Source organism: Stegostoma tigrinum, unplaced genomic scaffold, assembly GCF_030684315.1.
Source record: "Stegostoma tigrinum isolate sSteTig4 unplaced genomic scaffold, sSteTig4.hap1 scaffold_73, whole genome shotgun sequence".
Classification (NCBI taxonomy): Eukaryota; Metazoa; Chordata; class Chondrichthyes; order Orectolobiformes; family Stegostomatidae; genus Stegostoma; species Stegostoma tigrinum.
The window spans coordinates 848,053-867,131 of record NW_026728674.1 but is presented as its reverse complement, the minus strand read 5'-3'; the positions used below and the strand labels follow the sequence as shown (position 1 = coordinate 867,131).

Sequence of the window (19,079 nt, the reverse complement as noted above, 5' to 3'; positions counted from 1 at the left end):
GGTTAGTTTTCAGATAATTCGTCACCATTCCAGGTAAAATCATCAGAGAGCCTCCGGTGAAGCGCTGGAGTTCGGTCCCGCTTTCTATTCAAGTGTTTCGGTTTCCTTGGGTTGGTGATGTCGTTTCCTGTTCTTTCTCTCAGAGGATGGGAGATGGATTTGGAGCCAATGTGTCCTCCCCAGTGTAGTTTGTGTATGGAATGAACTGCCAGAGGCTATTATACTCACAGTGTTTAAAAGTCACGTGCATGGACACATGAATAGGAAGGGTCTGTAGGGATATGGTTAACATGCTGGCAAATGGAACTAGTCAGTTACGATATCTGGTCGGCCTGAAGGGTCTGTTTCCCTGCTGGACAACTCTGCGACTCTGTCTCTTTGTCTCCCCCTCCCCCTCTCTCATTTGCTCCAGACCCACCCCCAGCCCCCCGCCCCACACACCCCCCGCCCCACACACCCCCCGCCCCACACACCCCCCGCCACCCGCCACACACACCCCCCCCGCCACCCGCCACACACACCCCCCCCGCCCCCCGCCACACACACCCCCCGCCCCCCGCCACACACACCCCCCGCCCCCCGCCACACACACAATCTCTGTCTCTCCATCTCTCTGTGTGTGTGCGCCTCACTCTCTGTCTGTCTGTCTCTCTCTCTCTCTATCGTCTTGTCTCTGCTATCTCGCTGTGCACTTCTCTGTCTCTCTCCTCTTTCACTGTCTCTTTGGTCTTTGTGTGTGTGTGTGCCCCTCTCTGTCTCTGCCTCCCTCTGTGTGTGCTTCTGCCTTTCTCTCTCTCCGTCGCTCCCTGTGACCGTCGACCCCCCACCCCCTCTGCACCGCCCCTCCCCCCGCCTTTTCCTCCATCTCTCTTACTCTCTATCCGAGCCTCTCCACCCGCTCAGCAGGGAGCGTTGTGAGTTTCTTTCGAACAAAGTTTAAAGATCTCTGTTTGAACCCAAGCCATCCGCAATCAGACTGCATTTCTAATCCCCCCCCCCGCCCTCTCTCTCTCTCACACACACACACACACACACAGTCTGTCTCTTTCTCCCTTTCAGTCAATCCCCTTCCTCTCTTGGTCCTACTCAAGCCTTTTCCCACCCCCGACTCTGCCTCGGCGATGAGTCCGCTGTCTGGATCCCTTTTCCCAGGCGTGGGCTGAGGACCCAGCGGTTCGGCAGCGGGGATCATCGCACCACGCTCCCGGACCCCTACAACCTCCTGTTCTCCAGCGGCCTCCAGCATGACCACCGGGCTGGGAGCAGGCATCCGGGCTGCCGGAGCGCTCGCTGCTCAGTGGCTCAGCCCTGCGCCGCCTTTGCCGGGAGCGGGGATCCGAGGTGGGAGAAGGCCTCTTCGCCCGGCTCCTGGGCACAGCTACCTGCCTGAATAGCTGCCTGGCACCGAGCCTGCGCTCCCCGAGCACCCGGCCGCGGGTCCGCGACGCCTTCCGGGGCTGAGTAGCCGAAAACTATCTCCTACTGCAAGGTGAGAGCGGGGTTTGGGGTGAAGGGAGGACTGGGGACATGAGCACGGTCCCTGTTTCACATCCTGCGCCGCTCCTATCACAAAGCGAGGGTTTGGGAATGTATGTTTTGGGGGTGAGAATAGCCCTCCCCGGGTGAGGGAAGGCTGGGGGGGACATTGGGAGGGTGTCTATTATACAGCCCTGCGCGGGTTTCCGTAGCCGAACAGCCTACTGCTCTCGTACTACAAGGTAAAGGGAAGGCGGGGGATGGAATGGGGTGGGGTTTCGAGGATAGCCGTCTTGGAAGTGAGAGGACATGGGGAGAGTCACTATCGTACAGCCCAGTGACTGAATGGCTTACAGCTACTGCAAAAGGGTCGTGGTGGGGGTTGGTTTAGGAGAGGGGTGTTGTAGGGAGGTTTGGGGTCACGGGCAGAGCTGCTTTCTGCAGCCGAACAGCCACTGCCGCAAGATGAGATGGGAGGAGGTGTTTTCGGAGCGAGGGGATGTCCCCTCGCCCCGCCGCTGTGGGAAGTAGGATCTTTATCGCACAACCCTGCGTAGCCGAATAGCACTCCGACGACAAGGTGGGAAGGCAGGAGGGGCTCCCGGGGATGAGGGAAGGACAGAACCAGGGTCAGTATAAGGTTAGGGGCTGAACAGACCCCTTCCAGGGGCTGAGGGGAGCTCTTATGCCCTCCGCCAAGCGACCAGCCGAGATCGACCCGCAGCTCTCCGACGACAAGGGGACCCTGTCTCAGAGGCTGGAGCATTTCTGGCCGGAGCTCTGAGGGAAAGGGTCATCGCACCCAAAACGTTACCTCGGGACTTTTTCTTGACAGATGCTGAGCATTTTCAGCAACTTGTGTTTGCATTTCTACCCGGAGGTGGGTTTGTGGAGAGACACCATGGTAAGGGAATGGGTGTGGGGTTTGATGGGGCAGTCACAGAGACTGTCGAGAGAGAGAGAGAGGCAACCCCCGTGTCAGGGTTTGGAAAATCTCCGGCAGTGCTTCATTTCTCTCTCAGCCGAAGGCGCTGCGTGCTTTGGTTTCCTTTGCTCTTGTACTCTCTCCCCCTGTGAATAAAGCCAGAGTGAGAGAGAGAGAGAGTTTGTGGCGGGAGAGAGAAAAGGGACAGAAAGATGGAAATAAAGGAGCATGACAAGGGAGTGAAATTAGGGCCAGCAGAGGTGAGAGAGTGGGAGAGAATCAGAGTGAGGGAGGAAGAGTGATAAAACACAAACAAAAGAGAATGGGAGGTAACGACGTGTTCATGAGCATGAAACAGCAGGACATGCAGCATCAGAGGCCAGGGAAGCTGATGTCAGCCTGTCTGCTGTGTTCATCTCCCTTCCTCCGTTCCCCCCCTCCTCCTGCCCCTTTGCCCCCCCTCCTCCTGCCCCTTTGCCCCCCCTCCTCCTGCCCCTTTGCCCCCCCTCCTCCTGCCCCTTTGCCCCCCCTCCTCCTGCCCCTTTGCCCCCCTCCTCCTGCCCCTTTGCGCCCCCGCCCCCCTCCTCCTCCTGTCCCTTTGCCCCCCCGCCCCCCTCCTCCTCCTGCCCCTTTGCCCCCCCTCCTCCTGCCCCTTTGCCCCCCCCTCCTCCTGCCCCTTTGCCCCCCCTCCTCCTGCCCCTTTGCCCCCCCTCCTCCTGCCCCTTTGCCCCCCTCCTCCTGCCCCTTTGCGCCCCCGCCCCCCTCCTCCTCCTGCCCCTTTGCGCCCCCGCCCCCCTCCTCCTCCTGTCCCTTTGCCCCCCCGCCCCCCCCTCCTCCTGCCCCTTTGCCCCCCCGCCCCCCTCCTCCTCCTGCCCCTTTGCCCCCCCTCCTCCTGCCCCTTTGCCCCCCCTCCTCCTGCCCCTTTGCCCCCCCTCCTCCTGCCCCTTTGCCCCCCCTCCTCCTGCCCCTTTGCCCCCCTCCTCCTCCTGCCCCTTTGCCCCCCCTCCTCCTCCTGCCCCTTTGCCCCCCTCCTCCTCCTGCCCCTTTGCCCCCTCCTCCTCCTGCCCCTTTGCCCCCCCTCCTCCTCCTGCCCCTTTGCCCCCCCTCCTCCTCCTGCCCCTTTGCCCCCCCTCCTCCTCCTGCCCCTTTGCCCCCCCTTCCTCTTGCTCCCTCCAGTCATCCATTCCTTCTTCCAGTCAGTCCTCGCTCCCTCCCTCCCTCGCTCCCTCCCACCCTCGCTCCCTCCCACCAGCCATCCATTCCTCCCTCCCTCGCTCCCTCTAGTCAGTCAAAACAACTAAGAAAATTACAGCACAGGAACAGGTCCTTCAGCCCTCCAAGCCTGTGCCGATCAAGATCCTCTGTCTCACCTGTCACCTATTTTCTCACGGTCTGTGTCCATTTGCTCCCTGCCCATCCACGTACCTGTCCAAATATATCTTAAAAGACGCTAACGTGTCTGCGTCTCCCACCTCCGCTGGCAACACGTTCCAGGTGCCCACCAACCTCTGTGTAAAGAACTTTCCATGCGTATGTCCCTTAAACTTTGCTCCTCTCACTTTGAACTCATGACCCCTCGTAATTGAGTCCTCCACTCTGGGGGTAAAAAGCTTTTTGCTGTTCACCCTGTCTATACCCTCATGATTTTGTTGACCTCAATCAGGTCCCCCCCCAATCTCCATCTTTCTCATGAAAATAATCCTAATCTACTCAACCTCTCTTCATGGCTAGCACCCTCCATACAAGGCAGCATCCTGGTGAACTTCCTCTGCACCCGCTCCAAAGCATCCACATCCTTTTGGTAATGTGGCGACTGGAACTGTGCACAGTAGTCCAAATGTGGCCAAACCAAAGTCCGATACAACTGCGACATGACCTTGGCAAGTCTTGTACTCGATACCCCATCCAATGAAGGAAAGCATGCCATATGCCTTCGAGACCACCCTATTGACCTGCGTTGTCACCTTCAGGGAACAATGGACCTGAACACCAGATCTCTCTGTTCATCAATTTTCCCCAAGACTTTTCCATTTACTGTATAGTTCGTCCTTGAATTTGATCTTCCAAAATGCATCACCTCGCATTTTCCCGGATTGAACTCCATCTGCCATTTATCTGCCCAACTCTCCAGTCTATCTATGTTCTCCTGTAACCTCTGATAGTCCCCTTCACTATCGGCTTCTCCATTCCTCCCTTGTAGTGCGATTAGGCAAGACTAAGGAGGCATAGAATGGGTGTGCAAAATGCAGGACAATGGGGACAATTGAATTGTGGAGCTGGTTTAAGGAACAGATATTGCGTGTCCTTGATAGGTACGTCCCTGTCAGGCAGGGAGGAAGCGATCAGCTAAGGGAACCGTGGTTTACTAAAAAACTTGTATCTCTTGTTAAGCAGAAGAGGGAGGCTGATGTGACGATGAGACCAGATGGTTCACATGAGGTGATGGAGAGCTACAGATTAGCGAGGAAGGATTTAAAGAGAGAGTTAAGAAGAGCAAGGAGGGTACACGAGCAGACACTGGCAGGTAAATAAAGGAGAACCCGAAAGCTTTCGATAGGTATGTGAGGAATAAGAGGATGACTTGGGTAGGCATAGGGCCAGTCAAAGACAGAAGTGGGAAGTTGAGTGTGGACGCTGTGGAGATTGGAGAGGTGCTAAATGAATGTTTCTCATCTGTTTTCACTGAGGGACAGGAGAATATTGTAGAGGAGGTGACTGAGTTAGAGGCTACTAGAATTGAAAGGGTTAAGGTTAGTAAGGAGGAAGTGTCATCAATTCGACAACGTGTGAAGGTAGGTAAAGCCCCTGGGCCTGATAGGATTTTTCCGAGGATTGTCTAGGATGCTAGGGAGGAGGTGGTGGAGCCTTTGGCCTTGATCTTGGAGTCCTCATTGTCTACAGGTTTAGTACCAGAGGAGTGGAGGATTGCAAATGTTGTGCCCTTGTTCAAGAGGGGCAGTAGGAATGACCCAGGCAATTATAGACCTGTGAGCCTTAGGTGTGTTGCAGGAAAAATTTTGGAAAGGATTATAAGAGATAGGATTTATAATCATCCAACAATCAACAACTTGATTGGAGATAGTCAGCATGGATTCGTCAAGGACAGGTCGTGTCTCACAAACGTCATTGAGTTTTTTGAGAAGGTGACCAAGCATGTCGATGAGGGTCGGGCAGTTGGCGTGGTGTACATGGACTTGAGTAAAGCCTTTGATAAGTTTCCCCATGGTAGGCTCTCGGAGAAAATACAGAGGCACGGGATTGAGGGAGATTTAGCCAGTTGGATTAGAAACTGGCTTTCGGTAAGAAGGCAACAAGTGGTGGTTGATGGAGAATATTCAGCCTGGAGTCCAGTTACGCGTGGTGTGCCTCAAGGATCTGTTTTGTGACCACTGCTGTTTGTCATTTGTATAAGTGACTTGGACGCAGGAATTGGTTGATGGGTTCGTGAGTTTGCAGATGACACTAAAGTCGGTGGAGTGGTGGACAGTGTGGAAGAATGTTGCAGGTTGCAGGGAGACTTGGATAAACTGCAGAATTGTCCCGAAATTTGGCAAATGGAGATTAATATGGATAAATATGAGGTGATTCACTTTGGGAGGAATAATAGGAAGGCAGAACACCGGGTCAACGGAAAGATTCTTGGCAGTGTAGATGAGCAGAGGGATCGTGGTGTCCGTGTACATAGATTCCTGAAAATTGCCACCCAGGTTGATAGTGCTGTTCAGAAGTCTGATGGTGTTTTAGGTTTCATTGGTAGAGGGATTGAGTTGCGGAGACGTGATGTCATGCTGCAACTCTACAAAACGCTAGTGCGGCCTCAGTTTGAATATTGCGTGGTCGCTCCATTACAGGAAGGATGTGGAATCATTGGAACAGGTGCAGAGGAGATTTACCAGAATGTTGCCTGGTCTGGAGCGAAGGTCTTATGAAGAAAGGCTGAGGAACTTGGGTCTGTTCTCATTGGAGAGAAGGAGGCTCAGAGGGGATTTAATAGAGACATGCAAGATGGTCAGTGGATTAGATAGGGTGCACAGTGAGAGTTTTTTTCCGAGGATGATGACTTCAGCTTGTACAAGGGGGTGCAGCTACACTTTGAGGGGTGATGGATTTAAGACAGATGTCAGAGGCAGGTTCTTTACTCAGAGAGTGGTAAGGGCGTGGAATGCCCTGCCTGCTAATGAAGTTAACTCAGCCACATGAGGGGCATTTAAACAGCCCTTGGATCAGCATATGGTTGACAATAGGATAGTGCAGGGGAATGGGCTTCGATTAGTTCACAGGTCGGCGCAACATGGAGGGCCGAAGGGCCTGTTCTGCGTTGTGTTCTTCTATGTTCAGTTACAGTTCACAGATTACTCTACCACTCATTTTAGTGTTGTGTGAAGAGGATAATGAACATCTGCAGAAGGACGCAGAAAGTGTAAGTGAATGGACAATGGCAGATGGAGTGCAACGATGGTAAAAGTGAGACTATCCATTTTGGTAGCAATTAGGGCAAAATGGAGTATTACTTAAATGGTGAAAAATTGTAGCATGCTGCTATTCCCCGGCTGCATGTTTTAAAGGCCAAGACGGACAGATCTTTGAACAGCAAAGGAATTGAGTTTAAAAATCGGGAGGGGATGCTCCAGTTGTATAGGGTGCTGGTGAGGCTTGATGTCGAATAGTTTGTACAGTTTTAGTCTCCTCACTTGAGAAAGGATGTGCTGGCAGTGGAGGGGGTGCAAAGGAGCTTCACAAGATTGATTCCACAATTGAAAATGTTGCTGTATGGGGAGAGATTGAGGAGACTTGGATTGCACTCTCTGAGACTTCGAAGAATGAGGGGTGTTCTAATAGCACCTTTTAAAATGATGAAAGAAATAGATAGGAAAGAAACACGGAAGTTGTTTCCACTGATGGGTGAAATTACAACTAGGCGGCACAGCCTCAAAATAAGGGTGAACAGATTTCAGACTGAGTTGAGGATGAGCTTCTTCATCCAAAGGGTTGTGAATCTGTGGAATTCTCTGCTCAGTGAAACAGTCAAGGTTCCCTGGTTGAATGTTTTAAAGGCCAAGACAGATAGATCTTTGAACAGGAAAGGAATTGAGTGTTATGGTGAATGGGAGGGTAAGTGGAACTGAGTCCGCAAAAAGATCAGCGATGACCTTATTGAATGGCGGAGCGAGCTGGAAGAGACAGATGACCTACTCCTTTATTTCTTCTGTCCATATGTCCTTAGATTGCCATCCTTGTCATTCCTCCTTCCCTGGAATAGGCCAGTTCTGAACGCTGATCAGTAGGTCTTTAAATATCTCCCGCGTATCAAATGCCGACTTGTTCAATCAAAGCTCCTCCCAATTAATACTGCTCAGCTCCTACCTAATACTGATGTAATTTTCCTTCACCCAATTTCGTAGCTTCCCCCAAGGTCCTGATTATTCATAGCTATCTTAAAATGTAAGGAGAGGCGATCACCCCGTTGAAGAAGCTCCTGGTTCAGTGTTTTCCCCCATGTGGGAGTCAACTACAGGTTTTCTTGTTCCAAGGTTGGGGAGGAAATAGCCGAGTGGTATTATTGCTGGACTGTTAATTCAGAGACTTAGATAACATTCTGGGGACCTGTGTTCAAATCCCAGCACAGCAGGTGGTGGAATTTGAATTGAATACAAAAGAAAATCATGAATGAAGAATCTAATGATGACCATGAATCCATTGTCAAATGTCAGAAAAACCCACCTGCTTCACTGATGTCCTTTCGGAAAGGAAACTGCCATCCTTACATGGTCTGGCCTACATGTGACTGCAGACCCACAGCTAGATGATTGACTCTGAACTGTCCCCTGGGCAATTCGGGATGGACAATAAACACTGCCGAGCTAGTGATGTCCTCCTCCCATTAGCAAATAAATAAAATTGGATTCTATGTCTTCCGATTGAAGATCGTTTCTTGTTCTCACAGTAATTTCATCGCTTACAGTCAGTTTCCCTCTTGCCTGTCTTTTTGGAATGTCACGTAGCCCTGCACATTTACCTCCAGTGTTGATCGCCTTATAACCATGTCTTTGTAATAGCTCTCAAATCATGCCCGTCAACCTGTATGTGTGCTATGAATTTGTTGATTTTGTTCTGAATACAATGAGCACGCAAGCAAAGAGTCATTAATTTTGATTTATAACTTTATTTCACCTCTTGACACTATTTACAGCTGTTTTCTGTTTCTACATGCTGTCTTTTCCAGTCCCATGCTGAGTATTGTTATCCCAATAGTTCTTTAATGTCAGTGTGTGTGTATTCCTGGGCGACTATGCTCGTGTGGTCTACGGAGTTGTGGAGGTCACAGTTCTAGGACAGCCATTTCATAGGCCTCTGCTGCAGCTAAGAAGAAAAGACAATCTCTTGCTCTGAGCTCTGCAAACCAGGGCAATGTCAAAAAGGAAACAAGGTCAAAAGAATTTCAACAAGGATCTCAAAATTAACTACTGAATTCACATAAGCATTCCGGGGATCGGCCAATGTAGTGGCCACAACATCCCACTTTCTATTCCTCACAAACAATCCAAAGGCTGAACTATCCGTATCCCTCTTAACTTTTACGTTTTTTGAGCTAATTTCTTGTTTCTAACTTGTGTGTATTTGTGGTGCCTTATGACTTCTTGCATTTAGCAATTGATAAACTCACTTTCTCACTAATTCAGTAAAACCTAGTTTTATAGAATCCCCGGTGTGGAAACAGGCCATTCAGTTCGAGAAGTCCACAGCAACCCTACAAAGAGCATCCCACCCAGACCCATCCCCATTCCCTACTCTAGCCCTGTCAGCCTGCATTTCCCATGGCTAATATACCTAACCTACACGTGTGTGGGCACTGTGGGTAATTCAGCATTCCCAATCCACCGAACCTGCACATCTCTGGACTGGTCAAAACAATGATTCGATTTGAATTAGTTATAATGCAGCTGTTAACAGTAATCCTCCGTCCCTGTGTTGGAGCGAGATTTAACATTCAAGATCAAAAATGAAACACTTGAACAAGGTAGCTCAAATTGAGGTTGTTGACTTGCTCGCCGAGCTGGCTTGTTTTCATTGAGACGTTTCGTCACCATGATTGGTGACATCACCAGCAGAGCCTCCAACGAAACAATGTTACTTTACTCTGTCTGGAATTTATACTGTCCGGTCAGTTACCATGAGTACTGTCATTTCGGGTTTTGATCTGTATGGGTTTGTATGTGCGGTCCAACTGTATCTGTTTGTTGGTTGCATTATGGGTGGAGGATCACGCCACTCATACGGAACTGGGACAAGGTAACCATAGTAGCCCAAGCCAAGTGTAGACACGCAGAGGAATTCCTGGAGGCATGGTTCACCACCCATTCTGCAGGCTCACATTCTTGGTCTCTTCAGTTTGAATATGATCACTTAACCATATCCTTTATGACAAACAACAGAGTCTTACTTCCTAAAATCTTCAAACAGGACTGTCCAGACAGATTCACTTGTTCTCATGATATCGTTTTCTGCTGGAGGGATTCCGAAATGTCTGCATTCTTCCTCAACTGAGCATTCCTTGCGTTCGTGGTTGACAGAGCTCTCGGCCATGTCCAACCCATCTCGTACACTTTGGCCTCACCCCTGATGAGGTACCCTGGTCCTCAATGACCAACCCATCAATATCCACATCTAGAAGAACATCAGCCACGATTTCCAACAAGATCCCACCACCAGGCATATATTCCCCTCCCCTCCCTTGTCAGCCTTCTGCAGGGACCATTCCATCAGGACACCTCGGTCCACTCCTTATCCATTCGCAACACCTCCCCATAACCCGACAGCACTTTCCATGCCACCACAGAAGGCATAACATCTGTCCATTTACTTCCTCCGGCTTCACTATCCAAGGCTTCCAGGGGAAGCAGCGATTTACCCACACTTCACTCAATCTTGTCTACTGTATTCACTGCTCACAATATTGTCTCGCTCTGCATCGGGGAGACGAAACACAGACTGACCAACCACTTGGCTGAACACCTATATTCTGTACATAAAAATGGCCCCAGGTTTCCAATTGCCGATCACTTGAGCACCCCATCATGATCCCTGGTCAAAATCTCTGTCTCAGGCTTGCTGCAGTGCTCCAGTGAGTGCAAGGTAGAAGACAAAAATCTCATGTTTGCTTTGCAGAACACCTCCGCTCGGTTCACAATCAACAACAGCACCTTCCAGTCACCAACCATTTTAACTCCTTTAACTCCCCCTCCCATTCCTTAGACGGCATGTCCATCATGGGCCTCCTGCAGTGCCACAATGATGCCACCCGAAGGGGGCAGGAACAGCAACTCATATTCCGCTTGGGAACCCTGCAGCCCAATGGTATCAATGTGAACTTCACCAGTTTCAAAATCTCCCCTTCCCCTACTGCATCCCTAAACCAGCCCAGTTCGTCCCCTCCCCCCACTGCACCACACAACCAGCCCAGCTCTCCACCCCCCCACCCCACCCACTGCATCCCAAAACCAGTCCAACCTGTCTCTGCCTCCCCAACCGGTTCTTCCTCTCACCCATCCCTTCCTCCCACCCCAAGCCGCACCCCCATCTACCTACTAACCTCATCCCACCTCCTTGACCTGTCCGTCTTCCCTGGACTGACCTATCCCCTCCCTACCTCCCCACCTATACTCTCTCCACCTATCTTCTTTACTCTCCATCTTCGGTCCGCCTCCCCCTCTCTCCCTATTTAAAAAGGTTATGGGATTATGGGATCCTCCACCCATAATGCAACCAACAAAAACCCTCTCCCCATCCCCCTCTCTGATGAAGGGTCTAGGCCCGAAACGTCAGCTTTTGTGCTCCTGAGATGCTGCTTGGCCTGCTGTGTTCATCCAGCCTCACATTTTATTATCTTGGAATTCTCCAGCATCTGCAGTTCCCATTATCTCTGATACTATTTATAACACACCACACTGACTGTAACTCCAAGCTGTGTGTTTCTTCAACAAAATATCTGCAAATAAACAAACATCCTGGATGAAGACTTATTATCTGACACTCCACTCACACCAGTTGTATGATCTTTTGATCTGTCTGCTTATAAATTGTGTGCCTGTGTGTTTTCCTCTCTGACCACACGTGATGAAGGGACTGCACTTCAAAAGCTTGTATGATTTCAAATAAACCTGTCAGATTATAACCTGATGCTATGTGGCTTCTGACTTTGTCCATCCTCGTCCAACACCAGCACCTCCACATTATAAGTGTTTGAAACCAAGTCAGTGCAACAGGTATATGTCGAACATTTGACTTCAGAAGGATGCCTCGTGCTGAAAAGTTTATTAATAACAAAGGATTTCTCCATTATGCCATCTATCATAACATGCTGCGCCTCACAGTCATAATGAAAGGATGCCCACTTTAATTTAGCAGCGCCAAGAACAGTTATGGACATTTTTAGCATGGGAGAAGGCCATTCAACCTATTTTATCTGTACCAGCTCTCTCCCAGAGCAACAAAATTAATCCTTTTCTCGAATTCATTCCACATATTTCACAGGATTGAAATATATAGGTACATAGTTAAGAGATTTTAACATCGAGTGAGCAGTTCTCGCACTTCACCTTGTCACTAACAATTGAAAACGTGACTTAGAAAGAGTGGGTCTTTATTTTGTTCTGTTGTGATGATGAAGAAGATGCAAGTCCAAGTGCTGGAACTGGCCTCTTGAACTTAGAAACATTTAAATGTGTATAAAATGAATTCTGTGCGCATCTATTAAAAGCAGTTTTATGGAAGGAAAAGGTACCAAAGAAGATTTGGTGTATTGTACTTGATGCTATTATACTCCAACCTGTGAAAACAGAACTCTACGACTGTGAGTGTTGAGATCTGAGAGGGTGCTATCTTGTTTGAATTTACATTGCTAAGTCTAGGCCTATTTTCCCAACAGCAAAATTGGTAATGCAGAAAGAAATGGATGTTTCTCGCATTTGTTGGCTGTAAGTGTCTGTTTAAAGTTTGAGTACAGTTTCCTCATATACAGGTGCTTAACCTGCTTTTACAGTTTGAACATTTGTTGTGCCAATGAAAATTGTTTGAATGGTTTCACCTCCAGTTTTCTTCTTTATACATATTTGGTATTTTTTCAGGGTAAGGACTGCCTGCAAAATCTGAGATTGGGCTTTGAAAGACATCAACCTTTGCTTGCGAGAGATAATGGTAACTGCAGATGCTAGAGAATGCGAGATAACAATGTGTGGAGCTGGATGAACACAGCAGGCCAAGCAGCATCTCAGGAGCACAAAAGCTGACATTTCGGGCCTCGACCCTTCATGCGAGAGAACGTAACGTAAGAAAGAAGAACAGGACTAAGTAGTATTATCCTTCAAAGCCTTGTTGAGTTGATTTGTCCTGTTTTGTTCCTTACTTTTACATTTATTAAATCCACTTTTTTAAAAGCATTCTTTCACAGGATGAGGGCACTGCTGGCAAGGCTAACATTCATTTCCCATCCAGGAATGGCTTGGTAGGCCATTTTGGAAGTCAGTAGAGAGTCAGCCATGTTCCTGTGAATTTGAAGTCAGATACCAGAATTGTGAAGGGATGCAGATTCCCTTCCCTAAAGAATAGATTAGTGAATTCAGTTTTCTGTTACAATAATTTATGATAGTTTCATCGTCACTGTTACTTTTAACTCGAGATCTTTATGAATTAAATGTCATTTCCAGCAGATGCTTTTGTATATTATATTTAATATTAGGATTTTAGTTTTAACTTAATTTCTTATTAACATTTAATCATTAATTTCAGGATGTTTCTCAGATTTTATACGCTTCCTCTCCATTAGGTTTTTAAAGAAGAAATTGCCCCAGTCAAACAAGAAGTCAAAATATTAAATGATCTGGCCAGTCAATTATCTCCGCTTGATGTCTCTTTCTCTCCAAAGATTTCTCACCAGCTTGATGACCTAAATATGAGGTTGAAATTTATACAGGTAACAGTGAAAACATTTTCTAAACTAGCCAATCTGTTGAAGAAAGCATGTCCAGATAATTTGGCTTCAAATATATGAGCAAGATAAAGAACCGTTTCAATTGAAGCAAGCAATTAATATTTTATTATCATAGTTTATGAAGTTATCCAATTTTATAATATTACGTCTTCAAAAATACAATGTTCTTGTCTGTAGTCTGCACTTTAGAATGTAATCGCAAAACAAAATCCAAATAGTGAGACATGTGAGCATCCGAACTACAGTCTGAAATGGCTCAGGACTGGAACAATTTGAATATATTCAGGATGAAGCTGCAGGTGGCAGATATTTTTCCCGATCCATCCAAAAGAATTTGGAATTGGACCATTGTGCTCACTGCTGTACACTTCAGTATTATGTATTGTTTCATAATTTAAGTCCCTGAGAAAGGCATACTTTAATGAATTGCAACAAAGATATACTTGATGCATTGAAGGGAAGAATGACATAAAGTTGTATGAACTGCATGTATTTCTTTCAATTGAGCAGATTTTGATTGATGTCAGCAAAGTAGTAGATGAAAGTTTTCTTTATCCCATAAAGCCGCATGAAATGTTTTATTGAGCAAATTATTTCAGTCTTGTTCTGTGTCAGCAGCACGCTTGGCCATATAGCGCAATAAAACTCCTTATCGGTTCTAGCAAGCAGACAAAAACATAAAAAGCACCAGGATCTGGATGTTCTACCTCTTGACCCTACCTCACCATCCGATAAGACATGGCTGACCTGCCCGGGACTCAACTCCTCTTCCATACCAGCTTCTCAGAGCGCTCAACTTCTCTATTTCAAAAATCTTATCTACCACCTTCTTTAAATACTTCCAGTGATCTACCTTTCACAATTCTCTTGTATTCTAAACAATCGCTACCTGCTGAAAGAAGAAATTCCTTTGCATCTCAGGTTTCAATAAATGTTCCCTTCTTCTGTAACTATGTTGCTGAGTTTGAGATTTCCACAATAATGGAAACATTGTCTTCACATCTAGCCTGTCAAAAAATTTTGTGTTTCAGTAAGATCACCCCTCATTCTTCTAAACTTGAATGAATAAAGACCTTCTGTGCAACCATTCTTGATAAATCATGATCCGATGAATCGGCCCAGTGAGTCTCTTTTGAACTGCTTCCTATGGCTGTGTATCCTTTCTTGTATTTCTCCAAGTGTGACCTCCTCAATAGCCTGATCAGTTGCAAAAAAACTTGCCCATTTTTAAACTGAAACCTCCTTACAATAAAGGCCAAAATTCCATTTGCCTTCTAAATTAGTTGCATCACCATCGTCATGGCTCACATCAACTCCAACCTACCAAAGTGCTTTGATCCTTTGCAATTCACCTACCACTGCAACAGGTCTCCAGCTGATACCGTCTCCCTGGCCTGACAGTCATCCCTGGAATGTCTGGATAACAAGGATACCTACATCAGGCTGTTACTTATTGATGAGACCACCACCTTCCACACTGTAATTCCAAACAAACTCCTCTCTGAACTCTGAGACCTCGGCCTCAGCATCCCTCTCTGTAACAGGATTCTCGACTTCCTGACCCAGAGACCACAATCAGTAAGGATAGGTGACAACACTTGCTCCACCGTAAACCTCAACACCGGTGCCCAGCAAAGCTGCCCCTACTCTATACTCCTTATGCAATCATGACTGTGTGGCCCCAACTCCATTTACAAGTTTGCTGATGACGCTTCCATTGTAGGTCGGACCTCAAACAACAATAAGTCAGATTACAGGAAAAGCAATTGAGTGCTTGCTGGCATGATGGAAAGATAACAATCTGTCCATCAGCATAAGCAAAATGGAGGAGCTGGTCATTGATTTCAGGAAGCTTCTGTCTGCAGCAATGGTGCTGAGGTGGAGATGGTTGATAGTATGAAGTTCCTGGGAATGTTGCTCACCAACAATCTGTCCTGGTCAACCCATGTCGACATGATGGTCAAGGAGGCTAAGAAAATTCAGCATGTCCATGAGGACCCTACCTGTTTTTGGAGATGCATCCTATCTGGATGCATCACTGTGTGGTATGGCAGTTGCTGTTCCCAAGACTGCAAGAAGCGAAAGAGAATCATGAGCACAGCCCAATCCGTCACGCAAACTAGCCTTCCATCCATTGACTCCATCTACACTTCCCACTGCCTTGAGAAAGCAACCAACATAATCAAAATACCCCCTCACTCTGATTATACTCTCTTCTGTCGGGCAGAGGATATCAGATTGAAAAAGCGTACAAATAGATTTAAGAACAGCCTCTTTCCTGTTGTGACTTTTGAACGGACCTCTCAAGTGTTAATTCTGATCTCTCTCTCTCAGCCTCTTCTCTGTGGCTGTAACACTATTCTGCACTTTGTACGGTGTGATTTGCCTACACAGCATGCAAATCAACACTTTTCACAGTATCTCAGTACATGTGACAGCAACAAAACAATCATTCACCTGCACGCTAGTATGTGTTTCATGGACGAGAGCATCCAAGTCCCCTACCCTGCATTTTTTTTTAGAGTCTCCCTCTATTTAAGTAAGAGTCTATCTTTTGATTCTTCCTACCAAAGTGTACTTTCCTACATTAAACTCTCTCTACCAACTTTTTTCCGACTTGCTCGACCTGTCTATCCCCTTGCAGATTCTTTCTGTCCTCATGACAACATTCCCTTACTCTATTTTTGTAGCATCAGCAAATTTGGATGAATTTATGCCTTGTCCCCTCCTCTAAGTTATGAATATAGAGAGTAAATAATTCTCGTCCTTGGACTGATCCCTGTGGCACTCCACTAGTTATGGCTTTCCGGCCTGATAAAGATGGTGGTTAGAAAATAACTGGCTGAACCACTGAAATGAAAAATGTGAAAAAATATGCGTTTTCATTGTTTGTGAAATAGTTAAATCAGATTGTAGATAATAAAATATAAATATTACAGTAGTTCTTCATAGTTTATCATTGAGCTTTATGAGAATTCTGAATATAGTTCCTGATTTATGATAACATCAGTTTTCATGCATCTTTGTCTGAGAATTCAGATTTGTTTTGTCAAAAATTGTGCTGTGCCACACATGATATTTGCTAAATCTGTCCTGTCCCAGCAGTTCAACTCGTTCAGTTTTGAGATAACTTTTGTAAGGACCCCACAGTTGAGCTACCTTGCGTTGATAGCTCACTACACACTTCTTGCATTGAAACAAATGCACCTCAGACCACCTGTCCGTCAGCGTTCATCATCTGCTCTGTGTCTACTCTTCCTCTTGGTCACACTGACTTCATTATCTAGTTCCTTACAGGCTGTAGTTATTATCTTGTTACTGCCCACTAACCTGTGCATTTGGCTCCCATCCCCCTGCCACATTACGAGGTCTTACGAGGAAAGGCTGAGGGACTTGAGGCTGTTTTCATTAGAGAGAAGAAGGCTGAGAGGTGACTTAATTGAAACATATAAAATAATCAGAGGGTTAGATAGGGTGGATCGGGAGAGCCTTTTTTCTGGATGGTGACGGCGAGCGCGACGGGGCATAGCTTTAAATTGAGGGGTGAAAGATACAGGACAGATGTCAGAGGTAGTTTCTCGACTCGGAGAGTAGTAAGGGAATGGAACGCTTTGCCTGCAATGGTAGTAGATTTGCCAACTTTAGGTACATTCAAGTCGTCGTTGGATAAGCATATGGACGTACATGGAATAGTGTTGGTTAGATGGGCTTGAGATCGGTATGACAGGTCGACACAACATCGAGGGCCCAAGGGCCTGTACTGTGCTGTAATAGAACATAGAACATAGAACAGTACAGCACAGAACAGGCCCTTCAGCCCACAATGTTGTGCCGACCATTGATCCTCATGTATGCACCCTCAAATTTCTGTGACCATATGCATGTCCAGCAGTCTCTTAAATGACCCCAATGACCTTGCTTCCACAACTGCTGCTGGCAACGCATTCCATGCTCTCACAACTCTCTGCGTAAAGAACCTGCCTCTGACATCCCCTCTATACTTTCCACCAACCAGCTTAAAACTATGACCCCTCGTGCTAGCCATTTCTGCCCTGGGAAATAGTCTCTGGCTATCAACTCTATCCATGCCTCTCATTATCTTGTATACCTCAATTAGGTCACCTCTCCTCCTCCTTTTCTCCAATGAAAAGAGACCGAGCTCAGTCAACCTCTCTTCATAAGATTAGCCCTCCAGTCCAGGCAGCATCCTGGTAAACCTCCTCTGAACCCTCTCCAAAGCATCCACATCTTTCCTATAATAGGGCGCCCAGTACTGGACGCAGTATTCCAAGTGCGGTCTAACCAAAGTTTTATAGAGCTGCAACAAGATCTCACGACTCTTAAACTCAATCCCCCTGTTAATGAAAGCCAAAACACCATATGCTTTCTTAACAACCCTGTCCACTTGGGTGGCCATTTTAAGGGATCTATGTATCTGCACACCAAGATCCCTCTGTTCCTCCACGCTGCCAAGAATCCTATCCTTAATCCTGTACTCAGCTTTCAAATTCGACCTTCCAAAATGCATCACCTCGCATTTATCCAGGTTGAACTCCATCTGCCACCTCTCAGCCCATCTCTGCATCCTGTCAATGTCCCGCTGCAGCCTACAACAGCCCTCTACACTGTCAACGACACCTCCGACCTTTGTGTCGTCTGCAAACTTGCTGACCCATCCTTCAATTCCCTCGTCCAAGTCATTAATAAAAATTACAAACAGTAGAGGCCCAAGGACAGAGCCCTGTGGAACCCCACTCACCACTGACTTCCAGGCAGAATATTTTCCTTCTACTACCACTCGCTGTCTTCTGTTGGCCAGCCAATTCTGTATCCAAGCAGCTAAGTTCCCCTGTATCCCATTCCTCCTGACCTTCTGAATGAGCCTTCCATGGGGAACCTTATCAAATGCCTTACTGAAGTCCATATACACCACATCCACAGCTCGACCCTCATCAACCTTTCTAGTCACATCCTCAAAAAACTCGATAAGGTTTGTAAGGCATGACCTACCCCTCACAAAGCCGTGTTGACTGTATTTGATCAAGCCATGCTCTTCCAGATGGTCATAAATCTTATCCCTCAGAATCCTTTCTAACACCTTGCAGACGACAGACGTGAGACTTACCGGTCTATAATTGCCGGGGATTTCCCTATTTCCTTACTTGAAGAGAGGAATTACATTTGCCTCTCTCCAGTCCTCAGGTACGACTCCAGTGGAGAGCGAGGATGCAAAGATCTTCGCAAGTGGCAAAGCAATTGCATTTCTCGCTTCCCAAAGCAGCCGAGGACAAATCTGATCCGGGCCTGGCGACTTGTCAATCTTAATGTTTGACAAAATTTTCAGCACATCAGCTTCCTCTATCTCTATCCATTCCAGCATGCACACCTGCTCTTCAAAGGTTTCATTCACTACAAAGTTGGTTTCTTTCGTAAAGACAGAAGCAAAAAACTCATTTAGGTCTTCCCCTACCTCCTCAGGCTCCACACACAAGTTCCCTATGCTATCCCTGATCGGCCCTACTCTTTCTTTGACCATTCTCTTATTCCTCACGTAAGTGTAAAATGCCTTTGTGTTTTCCCGGATTCCTTCTGCCAAGCCTTTCTCGTGCCCCCTCCTGGCTCTCCTCAGACCATTTTTGTGCTCCTTCCTTGCCTGCATGTAATCCTCTCTAGCTGAACTTGACCCTAGCT

General features: G+C 47.3%; 1 long non-coding RNA gene across 3 annotated transcripts in view; it reads left to right on the top strand.

The window, feature by feature from the left end:
* The first annotated feature begins 581 nt into the window (after window positions 1-581).
* The window catches only part of LOC132209235 (uncharacterized), a 31,539-nt gene continuing 13,041 nt past the window's right edge, over window positions 582-19,079 (top strand). For all 3 annotated transcript variants that reach the window (XR_009445326.1, XR_009445325.1, XR_009445324.1), the window contains exons 1-3: window positions 582-1,489; window positions 12,526-12,725; window positions 13,224-13,370. This is a non-coding gene — a long non-coding RNA (uncharacterized LOC132209235). The remainder of the gene's footprint in view (window positions 1,490-12,525; window positions 12,726-13,223; window positions 13,371-19,079) is intronic.